At 46.5% G+C, this 12,314-nt stretch overlaps 1 pseudogene; it reads right to left on the reverse strand.

Moving 5' to 3' along the window:
* Window positions 1-11,502: 11,502 nt before the first annotated feature.
* LOC142453144 (galectin-1 pseudogene) lies at window positions 11,503-11,941 on the reverse strand (annotated as a pseudogene).
* Window positions 11,942-12,314: the final 373 nt, after the last annotated feature.

A 12,314-nucleotide genomic window follows, 5' to 3' on the forward strand; every position in this document is an offset into this window, starting at 1 on the left:
AGACTTTTCATCCACTAGCCTGTGATCTTCCTGCATTCAGCATCATTACATGTGTTGCACATGAGTCTGAAGAGGACTTTATAGATTGGTGTTGGACATATGGGCTAACATGGGACTTATGGACTTGCTCTGGACTGAGCTGGGATGTTTTCTCAATATTCAATTGCTCTTGTATATAAAGCTCTTTCTTATACACATATGAGTGTCTACGAATTTGTTTCTCTTGTCTGCTGGACTAACACAGCGACTGAGTAGTAAATCAAGCCCTGATGCTGGAACACTTACATTCAACGTAGAGAGAAACACATAAAGCAAACTGAGAACAGGTCTGGGTATTTGTATACATCGTTAACCTCAAGCTCAGCAGCTCAAAACCACCAGCCGCTCCATGGGAGAAAGATGAGACTTTCTAGTCCCATAGTTATAGTCTCAGAAGCGCCCGGGGCAGTCCTAGCCTGTCCTAGAGGGTGGATGTGAGTCAGCACCAACTTGGTGGCAGAGAGCGATAAAAAGCAGAAGGCCTGGTTGCTGTGGTCAGTGCTCACTTGACCTGGAGACTGGGACCCCAGCAGTGGACCTGGGAGCTGAGGCTCAGCCAAGAGGCAGGGCTGGCCCTCCAAATAGAGGGAGGAGCCAGCGAAGGGACTCAGGGAGTCCTTTAGGTGGAGTTTGAAGCAGAGACGGTGGGCAGTTCAGGCCAGGCTGGCTGGCCCAGACAAAGGTTTGGCTTTTCCTTTAATTGCAGTGGGAAGCAACCGGAGGTTTTACACAGGGGGCTGATTAGGGCTGGTTTTTATTTTCCTTTGAGGTGCATTGGCTACTATTGGAGGAAGCCTTTTGGGGGACAAGAGGAAGCTTGCTGGGAGACAAACAGGAAGCTTGGTGAGGGCTGGTGCTTAGACTAACCTAATTGTCATTGAGTTGATCTTGACTCATTCTGACCCTGGGTTTCAGAGCAGGGCTGTACTCCACAAAGGCCTTCAAAAAGGGGAATGGAGCAAGAATGGAAGTTTCCCCCAAATGGCCTGAAGTCCCTTTGTAACACACCAGCTGCCTATTCTCAGGCTCCTCTGGGTAGACTTGAACCTGCAACCTTTCAGTTGGCAGCCAAGCCCCTGTAGCATTTGTACCGCACAAGGACTCTTGATCCCTGGGTGAGGCCTAAGGTTTTTGACAGTGAAGATGCTGAGAAGGAACAGAATTCAGGATGTGGGGGGATGTGAAGCCCTCGAGACTGATGGGTTGGATTTGTGGAGCAGAGAGAAGACAGGATGAAAGGTAAGAGTAGTCGCAGGAGGAGGAAGTAGTTGATAGGGTGAGCCCCTCGGAGAGGGGAGAGGATTTAGAATAGTGTGTGTGTGTGTGTGTGTGTGTGTGTGTTGGGGGCTTGGTAGGATGTGTGTGTGTCTTGGGGGGCTTGGTAGTGTGTGTGTTGGGGGCTTGGTAGGGTGTGTGTGTGTGGTATTGTGGGCTTGGTAGGGTGCGTGTGTGTGTGTGAGGGAACCAGTGGCAAGATTGAATGGGGTTACATCCTCTTAGAACCAGAGGAAGAGTTCTAGATAAACAAAGAAACGTGCTGCGACTTTGGCCAGATCTCTGTCTGTCTCCGAAGCTTCTCTGAAAAACAGAATGTGTACCTCATGAGATTCCTGGTGGGATTAAGTGACTCCAGTGACTAAGGGCCTGGCCGAACGCCTGGCACTAGGCAAGCAGTAGTCGGTAGCTTGTGTCTGTGGGGCAGAGAGTTTTCTGCCATGGGTAGAAGCTGTAGCAACCCCAGCCCCAGCCCCTGTGGACTGCCCACTCGCAAGAAGCAGGAGTCTGGGTCAAAGAGGGCTCGGGCAGTAACAGCAGCACCAGCAGCAGCAGCAGGAGAGAGAGAGAGAGAGAGAGAGAGAGAGAGAGAGAACCTCTAACTGTGTAGGCTCTTATTAACTCTGTGATTCTTTGCTTTGTTTTTTCTTTCTTGTAATCCCTGAAGTGTTTTTTTAAGCCAACGGTTTCATCCCAAACTTAAGTCTCTTTGTACTGGGCCCAAGACCAACACATGTCTCCCCAAGAAAACAAAAGTCATGTTGCAATAATAAGACTTGACAGTAGCCAAGGGAGCCATTCTGGGGATGTGTTTGGGAGGAAGCTTGATTAAAGAACACCAGCCCACCCCCTCACCCCAAGATGTACCAGGTCTGGCCCCGCCAAAGGACTCTAAATTAAGCATGCCTTGGAAAGGGACAGAAGTCCCTAAGGTACTTGTAGGCTCAATCCTGAAAGTCCAAGGGTCAAGAGTGCTCAGCTCTGCCCAGAGTCTCTCTCTTACACAAAAGACCACACGCCCAAGGAGGTGTCATCAGGCCCTGACCTGATTGGCAGGCTGGCCCCACCCCCTACCTTCGCCCAGGCATGTCTAATTGACATAAACTAACCATCCCAGCTGCCTTGGGGTCAACTCTGAGCGATGGAGACTTTATATACAACAAAATGAACTGGGACTCGTCAGCCTCAAGATCATTAGTGTGTTTGGGTCTGTCATGGAAGCTTCTGTGCTGATCCATCTCACCACTGGGATCCTTCCCCCTGGCTGGTTCTCCACTTCATCAAACTCCGTATCCGTCTCCAGCTACTGATCTCCGCGGATGACGTGTCCAGAGCCAGCCAGCCAGCCCGTGCACTTGTCATCTGTAGGGCTCTTTTTCTAAATCATTTTATGGGGGGCTCGTACAACTCTTATCACAATCTATCCATCCATCCGTGGTGTCAAGCACATTTGCACATTTGTTGCCATCATCATTATCAAAACATTTTCTTTCTACTTGAGCCCTTAGTATCAGTTTCTCATTTTTCCCCTCCCTTCCCACACCCCTCCCTCATGAACTCTTGGTAATTTATAAATTATTATTATTTTGTCATGTCTTACACTGTCCGTTGTCTCCTTTCACCCACTTTTCTGTTACCCATCCCCCAGGTAGGAGGTTATATGTACATCCTTGTAATCGGTTCCCCTTTGTCCCTCACTTTCTCTTCCCCCTCCCGGTATCTCCACTCTTACCATTGGTCCTAAGGGATTATCCGTCCTGCATCTGTAGAGCTTTTTAAGGACTCATCTCTGGGGGTAGATTGCTGTACCTTTCTTCTTGGTCTGTCTCAGGCTGGAAGTTCATGATGGGAACTTGTGCATCATGAACCGTCCTGCTGTATTTGAAATACCAGTGGTATAGCTTCCCGCTTCACAGCAGTGATTCAAGTCACCACCGTAGAACCAATGGTGGCATTTTATACACAATATCGCTACCAAGATATTTTCCCCTGAATATCCACAGGTTTTAGATGAAGCCCATGCTCAGAGTTGGCCTTCTGCTTTCCTTAAGTAAGAAAATGTGTGAGCAAATGCCCAAGCTATTTTCATGTAGCGATTGGCACGAAAAGTTAATTTAATTCTTTGTGATTCTGATTTCACAGTTTTTCTTTCTATAAATGGCTGCGGTGTGTTTTCGTGAAACAACTTGTGACATTTCCTAAAGTGCTTCTTTCGTCCCTTTCCTCTGTCCTCACATGCTTTCAAACTTAATTTAGAAGCCTGAGATATCTTTAAATTGCTTTGTACATGTACCTGTTTAGAATCTTATCCCAGACACGGAAACAAAGAAAATTTCCAGAATGAATGGAAGACTTTGTACATCTAGGAGTTATGTTAGGAAATAATGCAGACTGCTGGGGGGTAGGAGCAGCCCTGCTGGCGTAGTGGGAGACACACCGGGCTGCTAATCACAAGGTCAGCAGTTCGAAGCCACCTGAGAAAGATGAGGCTTTCCACTTCCCTAAGAGGGGCAGCCTACTTGGTCCCATAGGGCTGCTGGGAGTCAGAACTGAGTCGCTGACAGTGAGGTTTCTTTTGTTTTTGTTTTGGCAAAGGCAAAACGACTTAGCACCTCTCTGGCCTTTCTTTGAATTTCAACTTTTCCTATGAAAGGCAAACAAACAAGCCCATTGCCATGGAGATTCTGCTCATAGAAACCCTAGGACAGGGTAGAACTGTCCCACAGCGTTTCCGAGGCTGTTAATCTTTTTTAAAAAATAATTTTATTGGGGCTCATACAACTCTTATTACAGTCCATATTTACATCAATTGGATAAAGCACATTTGTACATTTGTTACCCTCATCATTCTCAAAACATTTCTCTTACCACGTAAGCCTATGGCATCAGCTCCTCATTTTCTCCCCTCCCTCCCTGCTCCCCACTCCCTCATGAACTCTTGATAATTTATAAGTTATTATTTTGTCATATCTTACACTGTCCAACTTCTTCCTTCACCCACTTTTTCTGTTGTCCATCCCCCAGGGAGAAGGCTATATGTAGATCCCTGTAATCGGTTCCCCCTTTGTATCCTACACTCCCTCCACCCTCCTGATATGGCCACTCTCACCACTGGACCTGAAGGAATCATCGCCCTGGATTCCTTGTTTCCAGTTCCTATCTACGAGTGTACATCCTCTGGTCTAGCCACATTTGTAAGGTAGAATTGGGATCATGATAGTGGGGGGAGGAAGCATTTAGGAACTAGAGGAAAGTTGTATGTTTCATCATTGCTGACTGGCTCATCTCCTCCTGGAAACCCTTCTGTAAGGGGATGTCCAATTGCCGAAACTGTTCATCTTGACACCAGCAGGTTGCCACATCTTTCTCCTTCGGGAATGGCTGAACAGCTTTGGATTCGAAGCTGAGGGCTTTCACGATGGAGTCACCAGAGCGCCTTTAAAAAAACTCAACCAAACCCACTCCCACCGACTTATTGAGACCCTGTCCAGGACTCTTCCGAGGCTGCTGATCTTTTCACAGCAGCAGACAGCCCATTTGCCCCCCTCGGATGGGCTGGCTGGGTGTAAGCCTCGACCTTGAGGTTCCCAGCCCAAGGCTTACTCAACAGCATCTTCAGGTCTCCTCAAAAAGCAAACACAAACCCTCACTGTCATTGAGTAAATTCAGACACATAGCGACTCTACAGGACAGAGTAGAAATGCCCTTGTGGCTCTCCAAGATGGTAGCTCTTTGTTGTTGTGAGGTGCCATCGGGCCAGTTCAGATTCAGCGTCCTTCTGTACAACAGAATGAAACACTTCTGCGCCACCTTCACAACTGTGTTTATATTTGAGCTCTTTGTTGCAGCTACTGTGTCAATCCATCTTGTTGACAGCTTTCATTTCCCCCCGCTGTCCCTCTACTCTCCGAAACAGAATGTCCTTCTCCAGGGTTCTAACAACGTAGCCAAAGAATGAGAGGCCAAGTCTTGTCATCCTTGCTTCGAAGTGACATTCTGGCTGTACTTGTTCCCAGGAAGATTTGTTTGTTTGTAACTCTTTAGGGGAGTAGAAAGCCTTTCTTGTCTTTCTCCTTCAGAGTGGCTGGTGGTTTCGAACTACTGACCTAATGGTTAGCAATCCAAAATATAACCCACTATGTGACCAAGGTTCCTTAGGAGAAGTAAATGGAATTGGGGAAGGACGGTGAGAACAAGTATCACTGAGTTGGAAGTCAGGATTCTAACCAGAAGGGAAAGGAGACTGATGTGTGCCTTCCGGTGTCTCTCACTCCCAAACCTGCAGACGGGCGAAGGAAAGTTCAGAGCCCTGCATTTGAATCCTCGCTTTGACCTTTGACCTTAGTGTACTGTGAGCTCATCGACCAATCACTCACCTGTGTGTGGTCTTGCCTCTATAATTGTAAAGTAAGGGGGCTGGCCCAAGTCAGTGGTTCTCAAACCTCATCCTCAGCATCGCCTGGAAGACTAGCTATATGCGTTTGTGGGGCCCATGCCCTGAGTTTCTGGTTCAGTTCATCCACCTAGAGGCCTGAGATTTGCATTCCTGGGCAGTTTCCTGGTTGTCTGCGGAGCCTCCTGTGCAGATCACTCGGCCTACACAGCCTCTTAAAGGCCTTCTTCTGCACAACAGGATCTTACAACTTGATGACCAACTTCTCAGCAAATGGGGCTTGAAAGGGTGGGTGGGGGTGGGGGCGCAGGTGGCTCCATGAAACCAAGTTTTGGGAGATCTTCAAATAAAAAAAGCACAAGTCTGAACTTCAATACATAAACTTTTTAACGCACAAGTACGAAAGCAACAGGTCGCTGGAAAAGGAATACGGGATGCCTTGTGCATCTGGCTCAAAGAAACGCAGAAGAAAGGCGGGGGGCGGGGGGCGTATTCTAGGCTTTCCCCTGGAAGCAGGTCTCAAAACAGAGCGTATTTATTTAAATGGGAGGCCCTGGGAGTTCCCGACAAGAAAACAGAGCCCTAAGATCAAAGCGCTAAGTGAAAAAACATGAAACCAATCTGTCCTGTAACTGCTATCTAAAGAGGTACGACTTTTCCAGCTACATTTTATTGATGTTCTTTCAAAGTTAGAACGCCTAGAGCCATGGTTTTAACCCCGTAGTCCTCCTTTCCTAACCTTCAATATCCTTCAATATCCTTGGCTGTGTTATTGAATTAAAGGCACAGCTTTCATCAGAACAGGGGAAAATGGGGAATCCAAATGTATAGTCAGTTCCTTGTTCTGCATCCACATTCCTGGTTTTGCATGCAGCCGTGTTTCTTTAGGAGGGTGTCCTGGATGAGGTTTCTAGGCTTAGCTCCTTAGCTAGTGCATCTACACTCTAGGACTACATGTAACTCAACTGCTGGATGGATGGATGGATGGATGGATGGATGCATGGATGGATGGATGGATGGCTGGCTGGCTGGCTGGCTGGCTGGATATGGCACTGATTTGTCACACACAAATAGGTTGTACTTGTTTTAGACCAAGTTTTAAAATAAATGTTTCTGAGAGTTACACTGTATTGTTTATTGTTGTTAGGCCATTGGGTCAGTTCCAACCCATAGCAACCTTCTGCACAGCACAACAATGCATTGCATTGCTTATAAAGCAAGAATTCCACCCAAGATGTCAAAAACCCATTGTTTGGTGAGTCAATCCCGAGGACTGAGAGTCGGATCCCAGAGGACTGGGTAGGATTGCACCCAGAGGGTCTCCACGGCTATGTCTTTATATGAGCAGACGGCCTCGTCTTTCTCCCCTGGAGCGGCTGGTGGTCTTGAGCTACCACCCTTGCCATTAGTAGCCAGTGTTTAAGCACAGTACCACCAAGATGTAAACATATACCTACCAGCCCCGCAAATTGAATTTCTCTAAGTAAAAGTTATTGAATTGTATGATACACAGATTATCACTCAATTAAAAAAGAAAGCCTCTATGGTAGCATTGGGGCATTCACACCGTAACAGCTTTGTTCCTAATTATCTAGTGATTTATATTAGCATTCATGCAAACTATTTTTATTTCATACCAAATGCCTTTCTATCTGCAGTTATTGGGAAATTTTTGTTGTTTGGCTCTTTGTAAACAAGAGGCACTTAATAAACATTAGTTAAGTTAAATATAATCCATGACATTTTAATGAAGAGAGTACACAATCATTTGCAAGATGTCATTTTACATAAGTAGTACCTACAAGTTGGGCTGGTAACCACAAGGTCAGCAGTTTGAAACCCCCAGCCGCTCCGGGGAAGAAAGACAGGGCTTTCTACTTCTGTAAAGAGTTACAGTCTAGGAAAGGCACAACGGCAGTTCTACCCTGTTGTACAGGATCTCGATGAGTCAGCATTGACTCAATGACAGTGGGTCTATTTCAGTTCGTTAAACATTTAGAAGGCAAAAGTAAATTTTAATGATTTGTCTCCACCTTTCAGACTTGAGTCAATTTTTCTAAAGAGAAATAAATGGATAATTAAATAGTGCCCCAACACTGATATAAACCCCTTAAATGGCAGCAACTTCCTTTATCCTTCATTGACTCGTGTGCTATAAAAGGTCCCAGTGTGGCTAGAAAGGCAGGGCCATGCACACACAGTCTCTGGGGACTCTAGGGTGCTCCGATGCTCCGTCCCAGCCTACATGCTTCCCCTGGATCTGACCAAGGGCAGGGAGGGGTGGGAAGCATGTGAAGGAGGGATTTTGCCGGGAAGAGCAGCCTGATTGATCGCCTGGAGGCCCATCTGGGAAACTCGTCTCTAAAGAGCAGTGGGTCCTAAGCGCTTTGGCAGAGCCCCACCAGGGCCCCTGGGGAAACAGCATGGGGAACTCGGCCTCTCGGGGCTGCAGTTCATCAGGGTTCCAAGACTTTGGGGTGGCTTTGGACCACCAGGTAGTCGTCTGATTGACTGGTGACATTATCCGATGCTGTTGTTTCAGAAGTAGTTCTTTCAGAACATAGGACGCAGCTGATCCTGGATATGCCTCTTTTGCAGACAGATAATATTGAGTATTGGCAAAGATGGGGTGAAATTGGGACCCTGAAACACTGCTGGTGAGGATGTAAGATGGTAACTCTTCTTTGGAGAGCCGCCTGGCAGTGCCATCTTTGACTAACACAGAATGTTACAGAGTCCATTTCCCCTTCTTAGATAGATGCTTTAGAGGAATGAAAATGCATGCCCCCCACAAAACATCTACCAGCATGCTTAATAGCATCACCATTCATAGGCACCCCAAAGTGGAAACAACCTAAATGCCCATCTACTGATAAATAGATAAGTCACATGGTCTGATCCATTTCTTCGAGCTTAGTTTCCTCATCTCTACAGTGGGCTACGAATGCATTCACAAGTTGTTGAGTGGCAGGCGCTCCAACAAAAGCTTACTGAAAGGGAGCAAGTCTCATCAACAAAATTTGATTAGGAAATCAGCTGAGTGGCACTCTGTACCCTGCAACATGGAAATGACCTTTATCAACGAGTGAGAGTTTCTACATGTTCGGTTCAATGGCATTGATTATGTTCTTTGAGTTGCGCAACGCCACTCAGCCTCCCTTTCTGAGTGGTTCCTCCCATCGAGATAAATTCACGGCACCCTACGGTTCCGCTCTAGTCATACAAGTTACCGTTGTTAAGTTTGACCCTATAGCAATGGGTCCTGGAAGAACACAAAATTCAAGGCAGACATTTTTTTAACTGACAACCCTAAATGACTGTTGGGTTTCAAAATATGAAATGAGCACATTGAACATATAGCCCTTATAATGTATTCAAAATACATCTTTACATTTTGTTGTCTCTCTCTTTTTAAAAAAAAAAAAGGTATTCAGAAGGTGTCTTTTCCCTCTGTGGCTGGATAACCACTTAGGTCCAGGATTACCACGGAAGTCCATGATCATGGGACTGCCACAGACAACTCTTAAATCATTGTGATCACAGAGTCCTGTTAGGTTGATGGTGCCTCTCTTTGCTTACGTTCTTCCTAGGCTTGGGCTCCAGAAAGCACTGCAGTTATCCGAATTGGTTGATAGATACCAGTGACCATAGGGGATTGAAAGCATGCCTTACCAGTGCTAATGCCATAATGTCTTAGGTCGGGTTCTCCATGGAAGCCAATCCAGTGACACTTACATATGCATGCATGGAGAGGAAATCGTATCAAGAAAAGGGTTCACACAGTTGTAGAAGCAGGCACAGCCACATCTGAGCAGGTGTCAAGTCGATGGGTGAGATGTTCAGCTGGAGGCTTCTTCTGTCTCAAGTAGCTTCAGGGGTTGATAAACACAAGATCGTCAGGAACACCACGGGCAGGTGGTTGCAGAGACATGCATTCAAGGCTGGCAGGTCACACCTTTGACAGGAGAGGTGAATTAATTAAAGGTCAGGTGGCAATCTGCTGATGACGGCTCCTCAGATCGACAAGCAATATGGCAGGCTCTTGGCTCAAATCCAAAGAATCACTGATCAAAGAACCAGAAGCAGGATTCTTTCTGAAGAGTACTTGAAGATTGATATCTGAACCTATTACCTTTTGAAGGCCCTCAGATATATCCATTGCAATGTATTTACTACAGGTCTACAGAAACATATATCTGTTTCTTATTTAGTATTCAAGACACATTCATGGTGTCCTAATGATGTTCTAGCTCTTATCATATCTAAACCCTGTGAGTCCATTGCAATCACTATCAAGATTCAAGGATCCAGCCCAAACGGAAAGCAAAAAGCCTTCCCAAAGCATGCACTTATATTGGAAGTAGGCCGCATCCCCAGGAAACTTCCTTTCTACTACATCATGATTGTGATCTGCGTGAGGGTGTTGGATGCCACTGTATTCTTCCTTAAACCCATGGGCTGCTCATAGCAGATCCCATTGTGGAGGTGGTTACATTGGGTTAGACCACAACTGCCAAACCGTGGAGCAACCTGGCCCAGCCAAGTTGACCCAAAGCCACAGTAAAAGGAGCCTTGGTGGCACAACAGTTAAGCACCCGGCTGCAAACTGAGAGACTGGCAGTTCAATTGTGTCAAGCATATTTGTACATATGTTGCCATCATTATTTTCTACACATTTACTTTCTATTTGAGCCCTTGGTACCAGCTCTTTTTCCCTCCCTCCCCCACACCCACCCCAATGACCCCTTGATAAATTATAAATGATTATTTTCATATCTTACACCTCAGGGTGTGTGTGCGTGTGTGGTTATGTGTTGATCCTTGCGATTGGTTCCCCCTTCCTCCCCTTCGCTCCCCCTATCCTCCTAGTAGCACTACTCCCATTTCTGTTCCTGGGGGATTTATCTGACCTGGATTCCATGTGTTGTGAGCTCTTATCTGTACCAGTGTACAGGCTCTGGTCTACCCCAAAGTGGAAGGCAGGACTGGCGTCATGATAGTGGGGGGTGAGAAAGCCTCAAGGAACCAGAGGATATTGTCTGTTTTATTGAAGTTATGCAGCACCCTGGTAGACTCAGCCCTTCCTTGTGACCTTCTGTGAGGGGATGTCCTATTGTCTACAGATGGGTTTGGGGTCTCTGCGTCTATCCTCCGTGTTCTCAATAATATGGATTTTGTTTGTTTGTTTGGGGTCTTCTGATGCCTGTTTCCTGATCCTGTTGATACCTCATGATCACACAGGCTGGTGTGCTTCTTCCATATGGGCTTGTTGCTTCTCTGCTAGATGGCCGCTTATTTAACATCAAGCCTTTAAGACCCAGATGCCATATCTTTTGATAGCTGGGCACCATCTGCTTTCTTCATCACATTTATTAGTGCACCCATTTTGTCTTCGGGGATGATGCTGGGAAGGGGAGGAACACAGAATGCCAGGTTCTTAAAACAAAGTGTTATTGCATTGAGGGAGGGCTTGAGCAGAGGCCCAAAGTCTGTCCACTTCCTCAATGTATTATCACATAAATATGTGTACATAGGCCAATATCCCTATTTTTATGAATTAATATATTTACATATGTTACACACGTATGTTTATACCTCTAACCATGGCATTGCTTCCTAGATCTTTCCTCTGTTTCAAAATGGAAGTATTTTTACCACTATTTTGCTCAAATGGATTTTCTGTGTTTGCCATCTTGATACTGTACAAAGTAGAGAACAATTCAATTACCATATATACTTGTGTATAAGCCGAGTTTTTCAGTGCTTTTTTTTTTTTTACGAGGCAGCTGCCTCCTTTATTGAGGACTGTGGTCCAGGCACGCACAGTTACTTCTCTCGAGGGCTACACACTTGATCTGGAAGTTGCCATCGGCCTCCAGGAAGTTGATAGCCTCCAGGTTGAGGCAGTAGGGGAACTTGAACGTGTGTCCGTGTGGCAGCTGATGCTCAGGTTGGCTTGGTCGAAGGAGAAGCACACCTCAGCGACACTGCCCGCCTGGAAGGGGAAGTTGGTCTCCCAGTGCTCGGCGCCCCAGGCCCCGGCGTCCTTGCTGTTATACAGGGTGGTGTTGGTGTCACCGTGGGCGTCGAAGTGAGGGTTGAAGTGCAGGCACAGGTTGTTGTCTTTGCCCAAGTTCAGCACGAAGCTCTTGGTGTCAGGGGTCACCTGGCCCCGCACCCGGAGGCAGGTCCCGGGCTTGAGGTTCAGGTTGCTGCCACCAGACCGCAGGCCATGGCTAAGAGCAAGGTGATCTGGGCAGGCGATCTACCAGCTGTCCCAAGACTCCACTGAGAGGAGAGCATCAGCACATCTTAAATGCAGTTTTGGGGAAAAATTAGGTGCCTTGACGGATATTCGGGTTGGCTTATACTCGGGCATATACAGTAAGCGTCTTTGTGTGACAAAAGTTTATTTAGCATGCGAACAGTCTCTTGTGCACACTTTTACATTTAATAAAATGAAAGATAACACTAAATGAAAAAGGCTTAGTGCCCTGGGAGAATAGGCATTGGTGGCACTGGCAGGTAAGTGGGTAGTAGGCTTTAGACTATGAAGCACAAAGTTGGAGGTTTGAACCCACCAGCTGCTCTGCAGGAGAAAGATGGG

Source organism: Tenrec ecaudatus, chromosome 7 (genome assembly GCF_050624435.1).
Source record: "Tenrec ecaudatus isolate mTenEca1 chromosome 7, mTenEca1.hap1, whole genome shotgun sequence".
Classification (NCBI taxonomy): domain Eukaryota; kingdom Metazoa; phylum Chordata; class Mammalia; order Afrosoricida; family Tenrecidae; genus Tenrec; species Tenrec ecaudatus.